The sequence below is a fragment of the Corvus hawaiiensis genome, chromosome 1 (genome assembly GCF_020740725.1).
Source record: "Corvus hawaiiensis isolate bCorHaw1 chromosome 1, bCorHaw1.pri.cur, whole genome shotgun sequence".
NCBI classification, from domain to species: domain Eukaryota; kingdom Metazoa; phylum Chordata; class Aves; order Passeriformes; family Corvidae; genus Corvus; species Corvus hawaiiensis.
The window spans coordinates 64,975,052-64,988,896 of record NC_063213.1 but is presented as its reverse complement, the minus strand read 5'-3'; the positions used below and the strand labels follow the sequence as shown (position 1 = coordinate 64,988,896).

At 45.2% G+C, this 13,845-nt stretch overlaps 1 protein-coding gene across 14 annotated transcripts in view; it reads left to right on the top strand.

The window, feature by feature from the left end:
- The window catches only part of ATXN1 (ataxin 1), a 343,650-nt gene that overhangs the window by 110,618 nt on the left and 219,187 nt on the right, over nucleotides 1–13,845 (top strand). For 3 of the 14 annotated variants that reach the window (XM_048308533.1, XM_048308483.1, XM_048308474.1), the window contains exons 1-2: nucleotides 10,466–10,595; nucleotides 10,810–11,090. The gene's annotated coding sequence lies outside the window, so the exon portion shown is untranslated. Of the gene's footprint in view, nucleotides 1–2,945; nucleotides 3,011–9,986; nucleotides 10,596–10,806; nucleotides 11,091–11,522; nucleotides 11,582–12,013; nucleotides 12,135–12,247; nucleotides 12,347–12,418; nucleotides 12,864–12,890; nucleotides 13,802–13,845 lie in introns of those variants that run through there. The other 11 variants (XM_048308500.1, XM_048308515.1, XM_048308506.1 and 8 more) reach the window with 11 other exon arrangements.

Here is a 13,845-nt window from a genome sequence, read left to right as displayed (position 1 = left end):
TAAGAGCAAATGCTTTTACCAAGTTTAAATAAATAAATTAATTAATATTAATGGCATGTGCTTCCAGCATGCAAAATAAAGGAGGTTTTGTTATTGTTTTGTTTGTTTTATCCTTGAAACAAAAGATGATGATTAAGAAGAGTATTTACATACCAACCACCGTTATACAAGAGTGATACACCAGACCAGGAGCAGTGTTATCAAATGATGGAGATGAGTATCTAGTGGTCATTCCTAACTCTCCTAAAAGGAATACCAATAAGGAAGGGCTATTAATCAGTGCATAAAAGGTATTAATTCCTACAAGTTGGGAAGAGCAAAAGAGAGTTGTATATCATAAATACTTAAAATGCTAACAAACCACAGCTTGATACCCATGGTGGGTGAGAGTGAAATTCTTTGGGGTTAGCTTAAAAGGAAAAAACATCAAAGAAAACAAAATAGTAACACTGCAGAGTTGAAGAGTTTGAAGTAGAATAACCAACAGGTGAAACATTTTAAGGGTAAATGTATTTTCAGTATATTTTAACAATCCAGATTTTAATTATACAGCCAGATATTCAGAGTTCGAAGTCTTGAAATAATTAAAAACCAGTTTTTGGTCTGTTGTCCAGACAGCAGGGATTTCAAGCTGGGAAATTCTTCACACTTATCTTTCTGTTCATTGAAGATTTGAGTACTAGAGGGAATCTAGGAACTAGTGACCATAAACTACACTAATTCAATGTGCTACTAAAGGAAAGTGCCACTTTAAGAGTAACAGATTCAGACAAAGCAATATACTGGAACTTAAGTCATCCATTACTTGGCTAGTAAGAAGCATTAAAAATGTGAACATGTAGAAGGCAAATCCTCAGAAAGCAAAATAAAGAGGGAGTAGCAGATTCTTCAAGAGTAAAAGTGGCTTGGTGGTTGTTGGAATTTTTTGTTTTGTTTTGTTTTCAGGAAATTATAATTTTTGTAGGTTGAAATAAGAAAACACTGTTATTTCACCTTTGGAGAAATCCACCTTTTTGCCCCACTTATTGTTTGCCATTTCTGAAAAATCAGCTGGCCTCAAAACCGCAGTCTTTTCTCAGAACGTAACTGTTCTGAGAGATGTATCACATAATGGAGTATTTCACTGCATCATTTACTGCAGACAGCATGACCTGTGTGCCTGTGCTGTAAACTGCCTGGGGACTTGAGCCTCTAGTTTGAACAGGAAAGGGGTGCTGATCCTCATTTAGGGATCTGAGGGATTATTAGAATATAAAATAAAAATATTTTAGAAAATCACCAAAGGAAAAACTTTCATTTCCAGCTACAAGGAGATTTTGTGATCTCATTGGAGAGACCTTAAATGTGTGCAAGGTTGAGATAAATGGGTCTTGGTTCACATAAATGTTTGTGGAGGCCAGACAGTGACTCTTGTACAAGTTGAGCCTTTTAGGGCTTTAGTTGTAGAGCCTGCAAGCTCCTCTTCTGCAATTTTCAGGATGATTGCTACAACGGACTCGAAGAAACTGTTCAACTTGGCAGTGACTCATACTGAGCTTAAAGCTTCTGGGAATGTTCCTGGGAACCTCTGATACTCTGAAGAGACTCTAGCAAGAGACAACACTGGTGCTGGGATGCTTGCCCAGATGATAAACTATACAGGAATTTCTGTACAGCTGATAAACTCTGCTCAGGACCCTATGAAGTATATATGTTGTGTAACAATACCTGTAGGCTCTCAGAAATACCCTTGGGGGCAGCAGCCACTGGTATTCAGTACTCACAAGGTCTGTCCCCTCTGCTCCCTCCTCCCAAAGTGGGTACCTGGTTTGACTCAGAATTGTTTGAGGAATTGCTTGCCGTTTCCTACCCTCCCTGCTCCCCCCTGCTATGCATTTTTAACCAGCAGGGGGAAACAGGAGGGCTCAAGAATTAGAGGACTTATATATATGTGACACATGATGAAGACACTGCAAAGAATATATCCTGTCATATAAACATGAAAAAAAAAGGCTGAAGTCATAACGCAAGAGTAGCAAGGTCTTTTAAATATGACTTCAGTTTGGAAGATTCTGGGGTATGGTTTGAGCTCTGTCTGGAGATGGATCACTTTGGAGATGAGGGAGGTGGTGGTGCCTCTATATGCAACCATCATGTTTACTTCAAAAGGAGCAGCATTCAGGGAATAGCAGGAAGAGCAGAGGTGATCCTGGCTGAGTCTCTCTCCGGACTAACTAGCTTTGCATTTACCAGCAGGCAAAGGGTGTTCATCTGTGCAGTTATTGCAGAGTAGCTGGTGTCCTGTAAATCCACGCCCTTGAATGCCTCACTATAACATGTTCATGAGGCCATGCCCTCAAGCACAAAGCTCACTTTAAATGTATGATTCAGAACCATTATGAGGATGGGACAACTTGTACACCTTAAATTAGACACCAAGTTTACACACCTAGCTGAAGATGGGCCAAGTAAGGGAGGGAAATGACTTAATATATATGTCCTAAGAAATGAGATATATCATGGAAAAGGGAGAGACAGATTAAATGGCAGGAAAGCCATCTGGTACTCCCACTTTTATAACATGTCATATTTTTCAGACCTGTTATGTATATACGTGTGTGAAATAATCTGAGATTGGTGGGAGATGTCCCATCAATTCTGATTTTTTACACTGGAATGGACTGGTTGACAGAGGTAGTTTACGAAATGGGAAGGGTTTTAGTCAGTCTGTGTTGCTAAACAAGTATGAAGAAAATGTAGATAGAACCATGGGTTTCTTTTTGTTTACATTGATACTGTTTTCTCTTGTCCTTGATATGTGGAATTGTTGCTTTTCTGAGTCCTTGGGTAAGCCTTGGGAAAAGAGAGCCCTCTGTATTGCTTTTATAGTAATAATACTTGTACTTCACTGTCTCACCACTGTTCTGTGGAATAAAAGGACAATTTTTACTATTGCTTTTCTGCAGGCAGAAGAACAGAGGGAGTGAACATGTCTCAGGACTAAGACCAAGACAGAGGGACTCAAAACCAGGTAAGAATTGCAGCAGAAGCAATGAAGACTCTAACAGACTGGTTTTGGAACATTTCCAGCTTGGAAGAAGGGGGAATATGATAGATGGCTGCAAAGATCTATGTAGCATTGAGAGTATGGGTAGGGACTGGCCATTCCCTGTCTCAGTGCAGGAGCTAGGAACACTGAATGAAGCAGGCAGGATGAGGGGATTCTTCCTGCATCAGGGACTCGACCTGTGCAACGTGACCTAGCACATAGCTACAATTCACACATGCTGGTGGAGAAGACTGTACAAATCTTGGGAGATAAATCCATTGAGGGTCACTAAATGGGCAGAAACCACATTCTGCTCAGGAGGTACCTTAAGCTGAATATAGTGGGAGCCTGGAAAGTATGTGGAGAAAGTAGTATATAATGCCCATGTCTCCCTAAGCATTTGCTTATGACCACTGTTGTCCTACGGCCACTGTGTGGCCATTCTTATGTCCTCTTGCACAAAGATGATGAGAGGACTCCCAAGACAAGAAGAAATGGCTTCAAGTTGCACCAGGGGAGGTTTAGAATTGGACATTAGGAAAGATTTTTTTTACTGAAAGTGTTGAAAGAATTGGAACAGACTGCCAAGGGATGTGGTGCAGTCACTATAGCTGGAAAGCATTCAAAAAATGTATGGCTATGGCACTGAGGACATGATTTAATGGTGAACATGGTGGTGGTGCTGGGCTGATGATTTGGACTTGATGATCTTAAAAGTCTTTTCCAACCTTAATGATTCTATGAGAGTATAAATTGTGAAAACTCTATAGTGAGATATGTTTCAGAACTAGTGTCTCTTGAGTAGGAAAGCTGGTCGTAAGATGGTCCTGCCCCTAGGTGTCCACTCCATTCTCTTGGCTATACTTGACCCCATGACAAAACAGTCCATGCATGAGCAAATCTATCCATGTGATAGAACCTACACTTCACAAGAGTTTGAATTTTATGATCTTTGAAGAGGCCCTGAGGCAAAAACCCACCCACTTTAGGAGAAGACTAGAGATGGGCTTTCAGCAGACAGGTGTTTCTGGTCTACCTGGTTGCCCAGGTAAGTTCCTTTTGATAAAACTTCTTTCACACTGTTGCATTTTGCTTGTAATTGCTGTGTCTCAGGGCTGCTAGAGCTTTGAATGGGTATCCTTCATTACCTTAAATATAAATAAATTGATAATATCATATGAGGATGATATGAGAGCAGACCAATGACAGATCAAGCAGAGTAAGACAGGCATAAATGGGAGCTCTTCTGTGGAAAAACTGGGTAGGGTGAAAGAGAGAGACATGATATGACATCTCAGTCAATATGAGAACCTTTATTGCCGTTAGTAGAAAGGACTCCGCTGAAGGGTAAAGAGAGAACATGAGGATCTGGCAGATCTCTGAGGGAAAGATGCTGCCTCTGTGCAGTAAGAAGTCAAAAGTTATGCCAGTCTAGTTATAAAATGGCCTGCACAAGCTGAAATAACTCTGATTTAAAGTAACATCCTCCCTCAGGCCTCCTGTGACTTTTCCCAGGACATTTTATTTTAAACTATGTATTCTTAGGGTTCTGTATGCATATACCTGTCACCTTGCAGAAGAAACATGAAAATACCCTCCCAGCTTTTAATTGGATGAATTAAAGGTTAAATGTTTGCCATGCTCACTTAGGTTGTTGGTCAAAGCCTTGCAGGCTGAGGACTTCCTACCCTCCAGGCAATATCCTGTGATGCCTGTTGTCCATCTCTGCCTGGTGATTTCCCAACCATGAGTCAAATATAAGGGGATATAGCAATTATTTCATACCAAAATCATCCCATTTAAATTTTTGTTTGATGTTCAGGAACCGTTCAAAGTCTTCATTCTTGTGCATCAGGTGACTGCATTTTTTTTGCTGTGTAATATCTTTTGAAAACAAAGAAATACATCTCTTTCCTGTGTGAATGATGCCTATATTTCAGAACCGTTACTATCTTTCTCGTTAATACTGTATTAGTTATTAGTTTTCTTTTTGAAGAAAATATAGATACAAACTAACTTTGGTCTTGAACATTAAGCAGCTTGCACTTCTCACTGTCTTGAAACCGAGGCATGCACCCAAACTTACCCATATTGGATGACTTTGGTAAACCAGACTTCTGAATTTGCATGACAGCTTTGGGGCAAAGGCCCATGTGTATATATTTTGTGAAGAGGTAGAGACAGTGAGAGTAGAAAATAGGTGTCATTCATAAGCTGTGCCTTTTCTCAACACAACATAGAAGATTTTTAGCATGTGAACAAAAAGAGCAGACTTGGCAGCAGGATTGAGCACAGTGGCTTGGGAGGTCTGGTAGGTCAGTGATCCATGAGGTAGGAAGGATTCATTCAGTAGACCAGAAAAGCTCAGTTGGGGCCATTAAAGGATTTAGGAGTCAAAAATCCATGTTTTCAATTTCTATGTCTGTTCAAACAGGTAACCAGTCCATTCTAGCTCATTCCCCTCCTCCCATAAAAACTCACTGCACTTATCAAAGCTTGTATAGCATTGATCAGAGAGACTAAGAGGTTTTGGGAACCACACTGCCTTATATGCAGGTAAGATGTTTTAAGAAAGGTCAAGAGATATTTCCCAACTCTTAAGTGTTTACAGAGTAGATGCTAATCTAATCTGTCTAGACCATAACGCCCTTAAGAGACAGAAAAAACCCTGGTAAGTGAACTCCCAGGTAAGTCTCTGTACCAGGTACGATTTTAAGGGACAGGACAACATGTGTCTCTTACAAGGGCGTGTGGTCTCTGGCTGCTCCCTGCTAGCACCTGAGAGCCCTCTCCCAGACAATGGCTGGCAAATTCTCCTGAGGCTGGTTGAATGTTAATCCTTGTTAACCGCACTGCCTTGACATCCCTGGAAACAAAGCATTTCTGCAGTGCAGAGCTTCCCTTCTGTGCTCTGCTGGTGTACTTTAACCCCAAGATGAAGTGATCACTTCTAGGAATAAGACAGAGTTTAGTTTCCCTTTGTGCTTGGCCCTTCTGTTCACACCAGCCATGTGGGTAGCTGCAATGTCAGGGGAGATACATGGAAGCCAGGACACAGATTGAGACCTCAGATAGATGAAGAACACTGGCCATAAAGCACCTAACAGGATATAATAGTTATTATGTGATAGGTGTCTAGACCAGTTAAGCACACCTAGAGAAGGGCTGAGCACTTTTATTTTCCACTGGTTGCAACATCTTGGGGCTAGCTGTGGGTGTGGTCCATCCTGGTGTGGTCACTGGTAGGTTAACTGATCTTCCCTTCTGAGCAGTGACTTGTAACTGACTGACCTCTTATTCAAAAGACTAAATCAGGCTCGATTTTAAGACTTTAGAAGAGTGTTCTGTTTTCTTAATTCCCCGATGAATTGCTTTGCCCAGTTTTAAGAAAGCAACAACAAAAAGACAGCATCTCATTTCAGATCTCCATCTAAGGACCTATTGTTACTTTAAAGCCATTGAAGCTATTGTTATTTAAAGAGAACTTGATTGCTTCTTTGAAAAAATCAAGACAATGATAAGGTAAACATTTTTTTAACCTAAATATCCCATTACCTAAACTGTAAGGCATGACCAATAATGATTTTTTCATCACTCGACAACCCCTACCTAGCCACAGTGTGGTAAAATAAAAAATTTAAGGGCAGCCTTTCCTTTGAATTCACTTGCAAAGAACCACCATTTTAGACGATAAGATTTTTCTCTTTAAATCACAGTGTAGTACTACATACTTGCTTGGTTTTCATGAATGCTTTGCTTTCCTTTCACTAAATGTTAATTTGCATTAGATACTTGTGGTTTTAAAGAGACAGCATTGGCTCTCTGTGTCTACCAATCTAAATTCTTTGCATTTGAAGACAATCACAGAGTTTGAAGACAATCACAGAGAGAACATCATCAACAGCTCTGTTTTGACAGGGGATACACTCATTTCTATGTGAATACACAAAAATTAAAGACATTAGTCATATTTTGTTACGTTCACACAAGTGGCACTTAAAGAATATAGTCCAAACACATTATTGTTCAGATTGTGTATATTTTTAACTTTTCTGAGGAAAGCATACCTTAATTAGCCAGCTGTAATCCAAATTATAGTTTCTCATTTGTTAAAGCTGTTAAAATACCTTAAATCAGCTGCATATGTCTGAAATAATAATGAAAATAACTGCATTAGCAAAAATTTTCTGAATGTGAGAGGGCTATAAATAGATAGGAGGTGAATTGGACAGTCGGCGGATTCTGAGTTGGATTAAAAACATCTTACTTAAGCCAAAAACATGGCAACCAATATTTTCTGTTATAAAAATATTTGAGATTAATTTAGTTTTATGAAAGCTGTCAGAAGCTGAAATGAATAGCAGAACTTCTCTGTGTATTTACAAGCCAATGCTAATACCTGAAGTGTAAAGCAAGGCACCTTACGAGCAATGACAGCAAACCTATGATTGTATTCAAAATTCCTTTTTGCTGGTGGATAAGAATGAACTGGATGTTCATGTTCTCTCGGAGTAACCTCTGCCTTGATAATGCTTGTCATTAGAGCAAATAGTATGACAGGTCTCTGAGGTGGATTACTACTGTCCACTAGAGGCTGTAATGAGACCAACAATGTCATTTTATGACAGATTGAAGACTTGAAATGTAACAATCAATAATTGTGAGATTACTTTTCACACTCAATACACTGTCAATCACTGCATTTCCCTGAATGCTAGTGTTTTACAAAAAAAAAAAAAAATCCAACTTATTATGCCTCTTATTCTCCCATTTTTTATAGATACTATTAATTGTATAAAACATGCTGGGTAGATGGCACATTACAACTAGTGAATTGAAAACCAGCTTCTTCTAGACAGTGTGCATCTTGCATGTCAAATTGTTTAGTATCTTTTGGTCAGTACTATATTCTCCTGGGAGTCCTATCACTTTCAGCGCATCACCAGCAGTAAATAAAAACGCTTGAGTCTGTGTAGGTTCTTGTGTCCCACTCACTTGCCTTCATCATCACCTTGATGTTTTGTGGAATCCTTTGTGGAGGGAATATATTGAGGCCCAGTGTAGGCGCTTGGCAGGGGAGCTGCAGAAGCACAAGGATGTCTTATGACATGGTTGTATATCCCGTGTGTTAGGCCGTGTTCATAGAGGCATGGTCCCCTCATCCCTCATCTGTTAATGCAACCAACACGTATTAAGTCAGAACAGAGGTGAGAGTGGCTCATGAACCTGACATGGCTGGTGGCGGTTGTGGCACTTCCCAGAGCCGTGGGTTAAGTGCCTGCTGGCTCAGGAAAGCACTGTTGCTTTAATTTACAATGGACTTACATTTTGTGGGTCTCTTTTCTACTCTGAAACAGAAACACAGACAAAGATATAAAAGCCTAGAGCATGGAGTGTGGCAAAAAATGAGGGCCCTGAGGCAAACACCATAGCCACAGAGTGGAGCAACACACAAGCCTCTTACATGAGCCTGCTGCAGAAGGGAAAGTTGCCCAAAGCTTGCTTCGGCATGAATGTGGCTTCTCTTTCTCTTCGTGTGCCACACCTCTTGGCAAGGTGAATGTTTGAGAAGGAAAGATTCCTTTCTCCTGAGGTAACACTCTGTACTACTGGAATAAAATGGGTGGCAGACAGAATGCCTTGTACTCTGAATTGAACCTTGATGATGGGTTTTCAGCTTCTCCAGGGCTTTCACTTGATTTTCAGTAATCTCCAGTCTTTTTCTCTTGGTTCCTTTTATTAAATCAATGAACCTTACATTAGCTGGGTGAATATAATTTTGCTATCCGCTTTGCTGCTGTAGATTCACTCTCTCGTAGTACTGAGCGGCATGTTTGTCCAGATATCTTGGCTTGTTGCTGCTTCTGTCTCCACATCACTGCTAGAACAGAAAATCATACTGATTTTCATAGTGAAGCCAAACTAAAGGTACAGGAGGTGCTGTGGTAAAAGATCCTTGTGTTTCATAAAGCTAGTCTGTATTACAGTATCAACTCTAAATCCAGAACACTGCAGCTTACAAGGTTATTACTATGTTCTTTAGCAATTACAATGAGCTAATACAGTCCTTTATAGAAGGGACTACTTTGCTGATCTTCATTACGGCAGGTTGAGTCCTAGGGTACTTGGCATCTAGACTCTGAAATTTGCAGCTAAAACCCAATGCTAATATGTAACAGACACACAGGAGGTATACCTGCTAGAAACCTGTTACCTTGGAGCTTACTGTTACGGCAAATTGGTACAAGCTGCAATAAACAGATTGATCTGGATGGCCATGTTACATGGAGCGCACATCTCAGGCCTTTCTGAGGCCAGGGACCCCACAATGTCCAGCTCCTTGGAGCTGGCATGTAACAGGCTTTGGTATTTATGCAACATTTTTTTGCAATGTCCTTGGGGTGGGGAGAGGCCTTCTCTGTGCTCTACTTCTCTTCCTGATGCCAAAGCAGAGAGTGAATGGCTTCTCATGGACCACTGACGGGTTGCATGCAAAAATACCATCCCCCTATCCTTTGGCTGCATTCATCCCATTCATTGCTTTCATAATTCGTTTCATTTCTCTAAATTGTACCTTATGTACCTAATTGTACCCAATTATTTTTGGGGGTATGGGGGGCTTGTTTGTTTGGTTTGTTTTTAAAATTTTTTTAACATGAAGACCAGACTGAGACATTCCAGAATGAGGATATTTTCTCTGGTCTCTGTTCTGCATCTGTGCTTGTTACTTGCCCATCACTGCAGTTTATGGCACTTGCAGACACCTGCGCTGAGAGAAGTAAGAGAGTAACACACTGACGCTGGAGTGCCAGGGAAGTGTAAGTTGCCATAGTTGGTGGGGGGGGGGGAAGTTCGGGAGAAGTGGTCTGCATACAACTGGGAGAGATGCAAAGGGATCTTTGATGAAACCAGTGCTGAGGAATCCAGAGGGAGTTAGTACCCAAACATGCGTGGTTCAGCCCTGCCTGTCTTGTAGTTCAGTGACGGTATGAGTCAGAGCCTCTTTGGTCTGAATGAAGTGGAAGGTACTTTCTACAAAGCAGCTCAAGCATATGCCAAGGATCCGGATAAATAAAACTAATTCAGAAAAAGGGAGTGGGATGCAGGCTCTTGCTCTAAATCACTTCACAGTTCTCCTCAGCGAAATGCAATATGGCATCTTAAATAAAATCACCCTCTTCTGACTCTCGCAGAGGCTGCTTCAGAGCATTCCCTGGTTTCCAGCACAGTTTTATTTCCTCCCTTAGAGAGACAGACCAGCCTTGACTGAGCAACTGATTTTCATGCATCCTTTAAACCAGCATTCCCTGCCATTTCTGAAGGACAGCACACGTCGCTAGCTGTTTCTTCCCCCTTAAACAATATAGGTTTGGGGTTGGGTTGTTTTTTTTTTTTTTCTTTTTCCCCTCCCCATCTCATTTCTTTCCGCCTGCAAAGTGATTTGAGAGCCCCGCGACGCAGCCTGCTACAGGAGCGGGGACTTCTCTGGAACATTGGCGTGCGCAGGGATTAATCCCACCGTAGAGAGCCAGCCTGGCCTTTGAAGTGTTACAAGGGGACGGAGGAGGTAAGTGTCGAGGCGAGCCCCCAGCCCCCCTCCCCGCCCCCGGGCAGCGTGCGGCGGCCCGCAAAGGGTTAAAGGCCGCCTTGGCTCGGCGGTGCCGTGCGTATGCAATAATCTGTGTGGCTCTCTTGGCCGACTGCCAGAGTGTTGCCTTGCCTCCTCCTCCTCCTCCTCCCTTCTCTTCCCCCCCTCCCCCCCCGCCTTTTGCATGAAGTAGGATCCTTGAGCTGTTACAGAGGCAGCCAACTGCTCCATATTTGGCTTCTATTACCCATTTACATGCTGGAGAGCGGAGAGGGAGCGAGCGCTGTACCGCAGACATCATTTCTACTACAGTGGTGGAGACATCCCGGACCTGTGTCACTGCAGGGGGAAGGAAAAAAGCCAAACAAACAAAAAGCAGACCCAAGCCCCGTGATCAGCTAGGAAGACATTTGTGTGCGAGTCTCTCTCTGACCCCCCCACCCCCGCCAACCCCACCTCCACTGACACTTTACAGTAAGTGGTTTTTTTTTTCCTCCTCTGCTTTCTGCCTCCCCCCCCACCCGCCCCCGGCTTCTTCCCTTGTTTAGACTGAAAACCGCCGGCGATTTCCAGCTGGAAAAACACGGGGCTGAGGGGGAAGGGGAGCACTCTGCCCACCCCGCCACGGGGCTGCAGCCCGTTTCGCTGTGGCCGCCCCCGGCCCGCCGCGGGCCCGGCCTTGAGGGGAGAGGGAGGCAGGGAGGGAGAAGGGGGCGGCCCCGAAATGGCCGAGGGCGCCGCTCAGGGAGCGGAGTGGGGATGCGGGGACACGGGAGGGAGCGGGGGGCCGGGGCGGCCCCGCGGCGGGAGCCGCTCGTACAGCCCTACCCCCCCCTGCCCCGCTCCTTCCTCCTTCCTCACCCCCCCCTCCCGCTTCCCCCTGGCCCAGGCGGGGTGTGGGTGGCTGCGGGGACGGTGGACATTTTGCGAGTCGCAGCTGCCCCCGGTGCGGCGGCGGCCTCGGGGTGTGTGAGACTGCGCGTGTGCTTGTGTATGCGGGGGGGGGGGGAGGGTGCGGTGCCGGTGCGTGTGTGGTGTGTAGGGTGTGTGTGTGTGCGTGGGGGCTGCGGTGCGTGCGTGTTTGCGTGCGTGTGTGCGGTGCCGGTGCGTGTGTGTGGGTACCGTGCCGTGCCGTGCCGTGCCGTGTGTGTGTGTGCGGGGGGTGCGAGGCCGGTGCGGTGCGTGTGTGTGGGTACCGTGCCGTGTGTCTGTGCGGAGGGTGCGGTGCCGGTGCGGTGCTGTGTGTGTGCGTGCGCGGTCGGCGCGGCGCGGTGCGGGGGGGCCGTGCGGGGCGCGTACGCCGGGCGGACCCGGCGGGGCGCAGCGCGGGGCCGGTCACCGGCAGGGCCGGTCGCCGCCGCCGCACGGCGTATGTAGTACGGGGCTGGGCGGCTGCCGGAGGGTGAATGAAGCGAGGAGGAGGCGGCGGCGGGGGAGGCGGCGCTGGCGCTGGGATGTGCCCGGCAGCAGCCCCGCTCCGCTTTACTCAGGGCCCAGACCGGCTGCAGACGCCACCCGGTACTGCCGGGAGGGACGGGGCGGGAGGGATGGGGGAAGGGGGCGCCGGGGTGCCGCCGCCCCACTGCCCGCCCGCGACTGTGGGGTCCGGCCGGCGGCGTCCCGAGGGGAAGCGGGGCTGGAGTTCCCCGCCGCCGCCGCCCCGGGGCTCCGTTCGTCTCCAGCGGCGGCCGCTGCCCTCCTGCCGCTCACCGATCCCCCATCGCCTCCGGGTTTGCTTGGGTCGGCTGGGGGTGGTTGGGTTGCGGGGGGTTTGGGGTTGGTTGGTTGTGGTTTGGTTTTTTTCTTTGGTTTTTTTTTTACCCTAAGGCATCGTAATTTACCGGTAGAAAAACAAATAAATGACCCCGTGTACGGTTGTGGGTGCTGAATCCGTCAATGTGATTCCTGAGAATATTAAAGTCTAAATTAAAGCGTGCTGGAAAAGCGTTAGCTCCCACTGTAATAGTAATAGCGATAATAATAAAATGACAGAATTGGGAGCGATTTACATGTTATTGAAGAGGAGGAATTACTGAAGAGTAATAATAGAAAAGAAAACAAGTCGGAAGCCCGTTATATAATGCACTGTGTAGACAACGAGAGCGACGGGCTATTTTTATTTTGTTTACCGTATGCTGTGTAATAGGGTCTCCTCCGAGCAGCATCTCTCCCCTATGAGCCCGAACTCCAGATAGAATTGGGGAAAAATTTTAAGCATTTCTTTCACGACCAGACGAAGAAATCTAGGTTTGTAAAACCTTCCTTTTTACATATGATTTCTGTGTACAGATCGGGAAGGGTGTGCAGGTAGATGACCTTTGCCGGAGACCTTTTCCCTTTCATATGGTAAAGAAATTCATATTTTGTAACACAGCTTACACTTTAACCTTTAACGCTCATGGTTATGTATTTTATGCAGTAATGATTACTTTACGTGTCAGATACGGTCAGGCATAGTGAGTTACTCTGCTGACACACTGGTAAGTCAAGGACTTTTAATTTCAGTTTCGAATGAAACCGTCCCCTAAAGGAAAATCCTGGCTTCATGTTAATCTCTTTCTGTTAGGGTGATAGAGACGGTGCAGTTTTGTCATATGGAGCAATGGTTATGAATGGGGGAGAGGGAAATTGAGAATGGCCAGGGAAAATATTGCGCCGTAGTTATTTTTGTGATGCTGCAAGATAATAGTAGTAATTGTACGTTATGGCACCTAATGTATTCGTGAAACTGGCCCGGTATTTTACGGGCAGCAGCTATTTTGAAAGGGTGGCTGTAATCTCCTCACTTTTTACGTAAGGCAGAGGTCGATAGGTTTTCCTCCGTGCTCGGCTGTCTGTCTGTCTCTCTCATCATGTAGCGACATGTCAGCGGTGCAGGCTTTCAGCGCGTTTACTCCAGCCCTGATCAGTCATGTAATTAGATCAGGCTGCCATGGTAACAGACGGGCTTCACCGTATTCACCGGCCAGCCAGGTGCGTGAGTGGCTGGCGGGCGACCCCGCGGGCTACCGCCAGCCCTGCGTGTGCCGCGTTGGTGGCGTACGGCCGGCGCGGCCACCGCCTCGAGCTTTCCGAAAATTGAAAAATGCCGATGGTGGGTTCCTAATGGCCGAACTTCTCGGGAAGGGTTTTTTTTGCCCACTGGAGTGTCAGGCAGATGGGATCGTACGTGGCACACTTAGCAGGTTAGCCAAATCGTCAGTTCCACTTGCGTGTATTATTAGCAAAT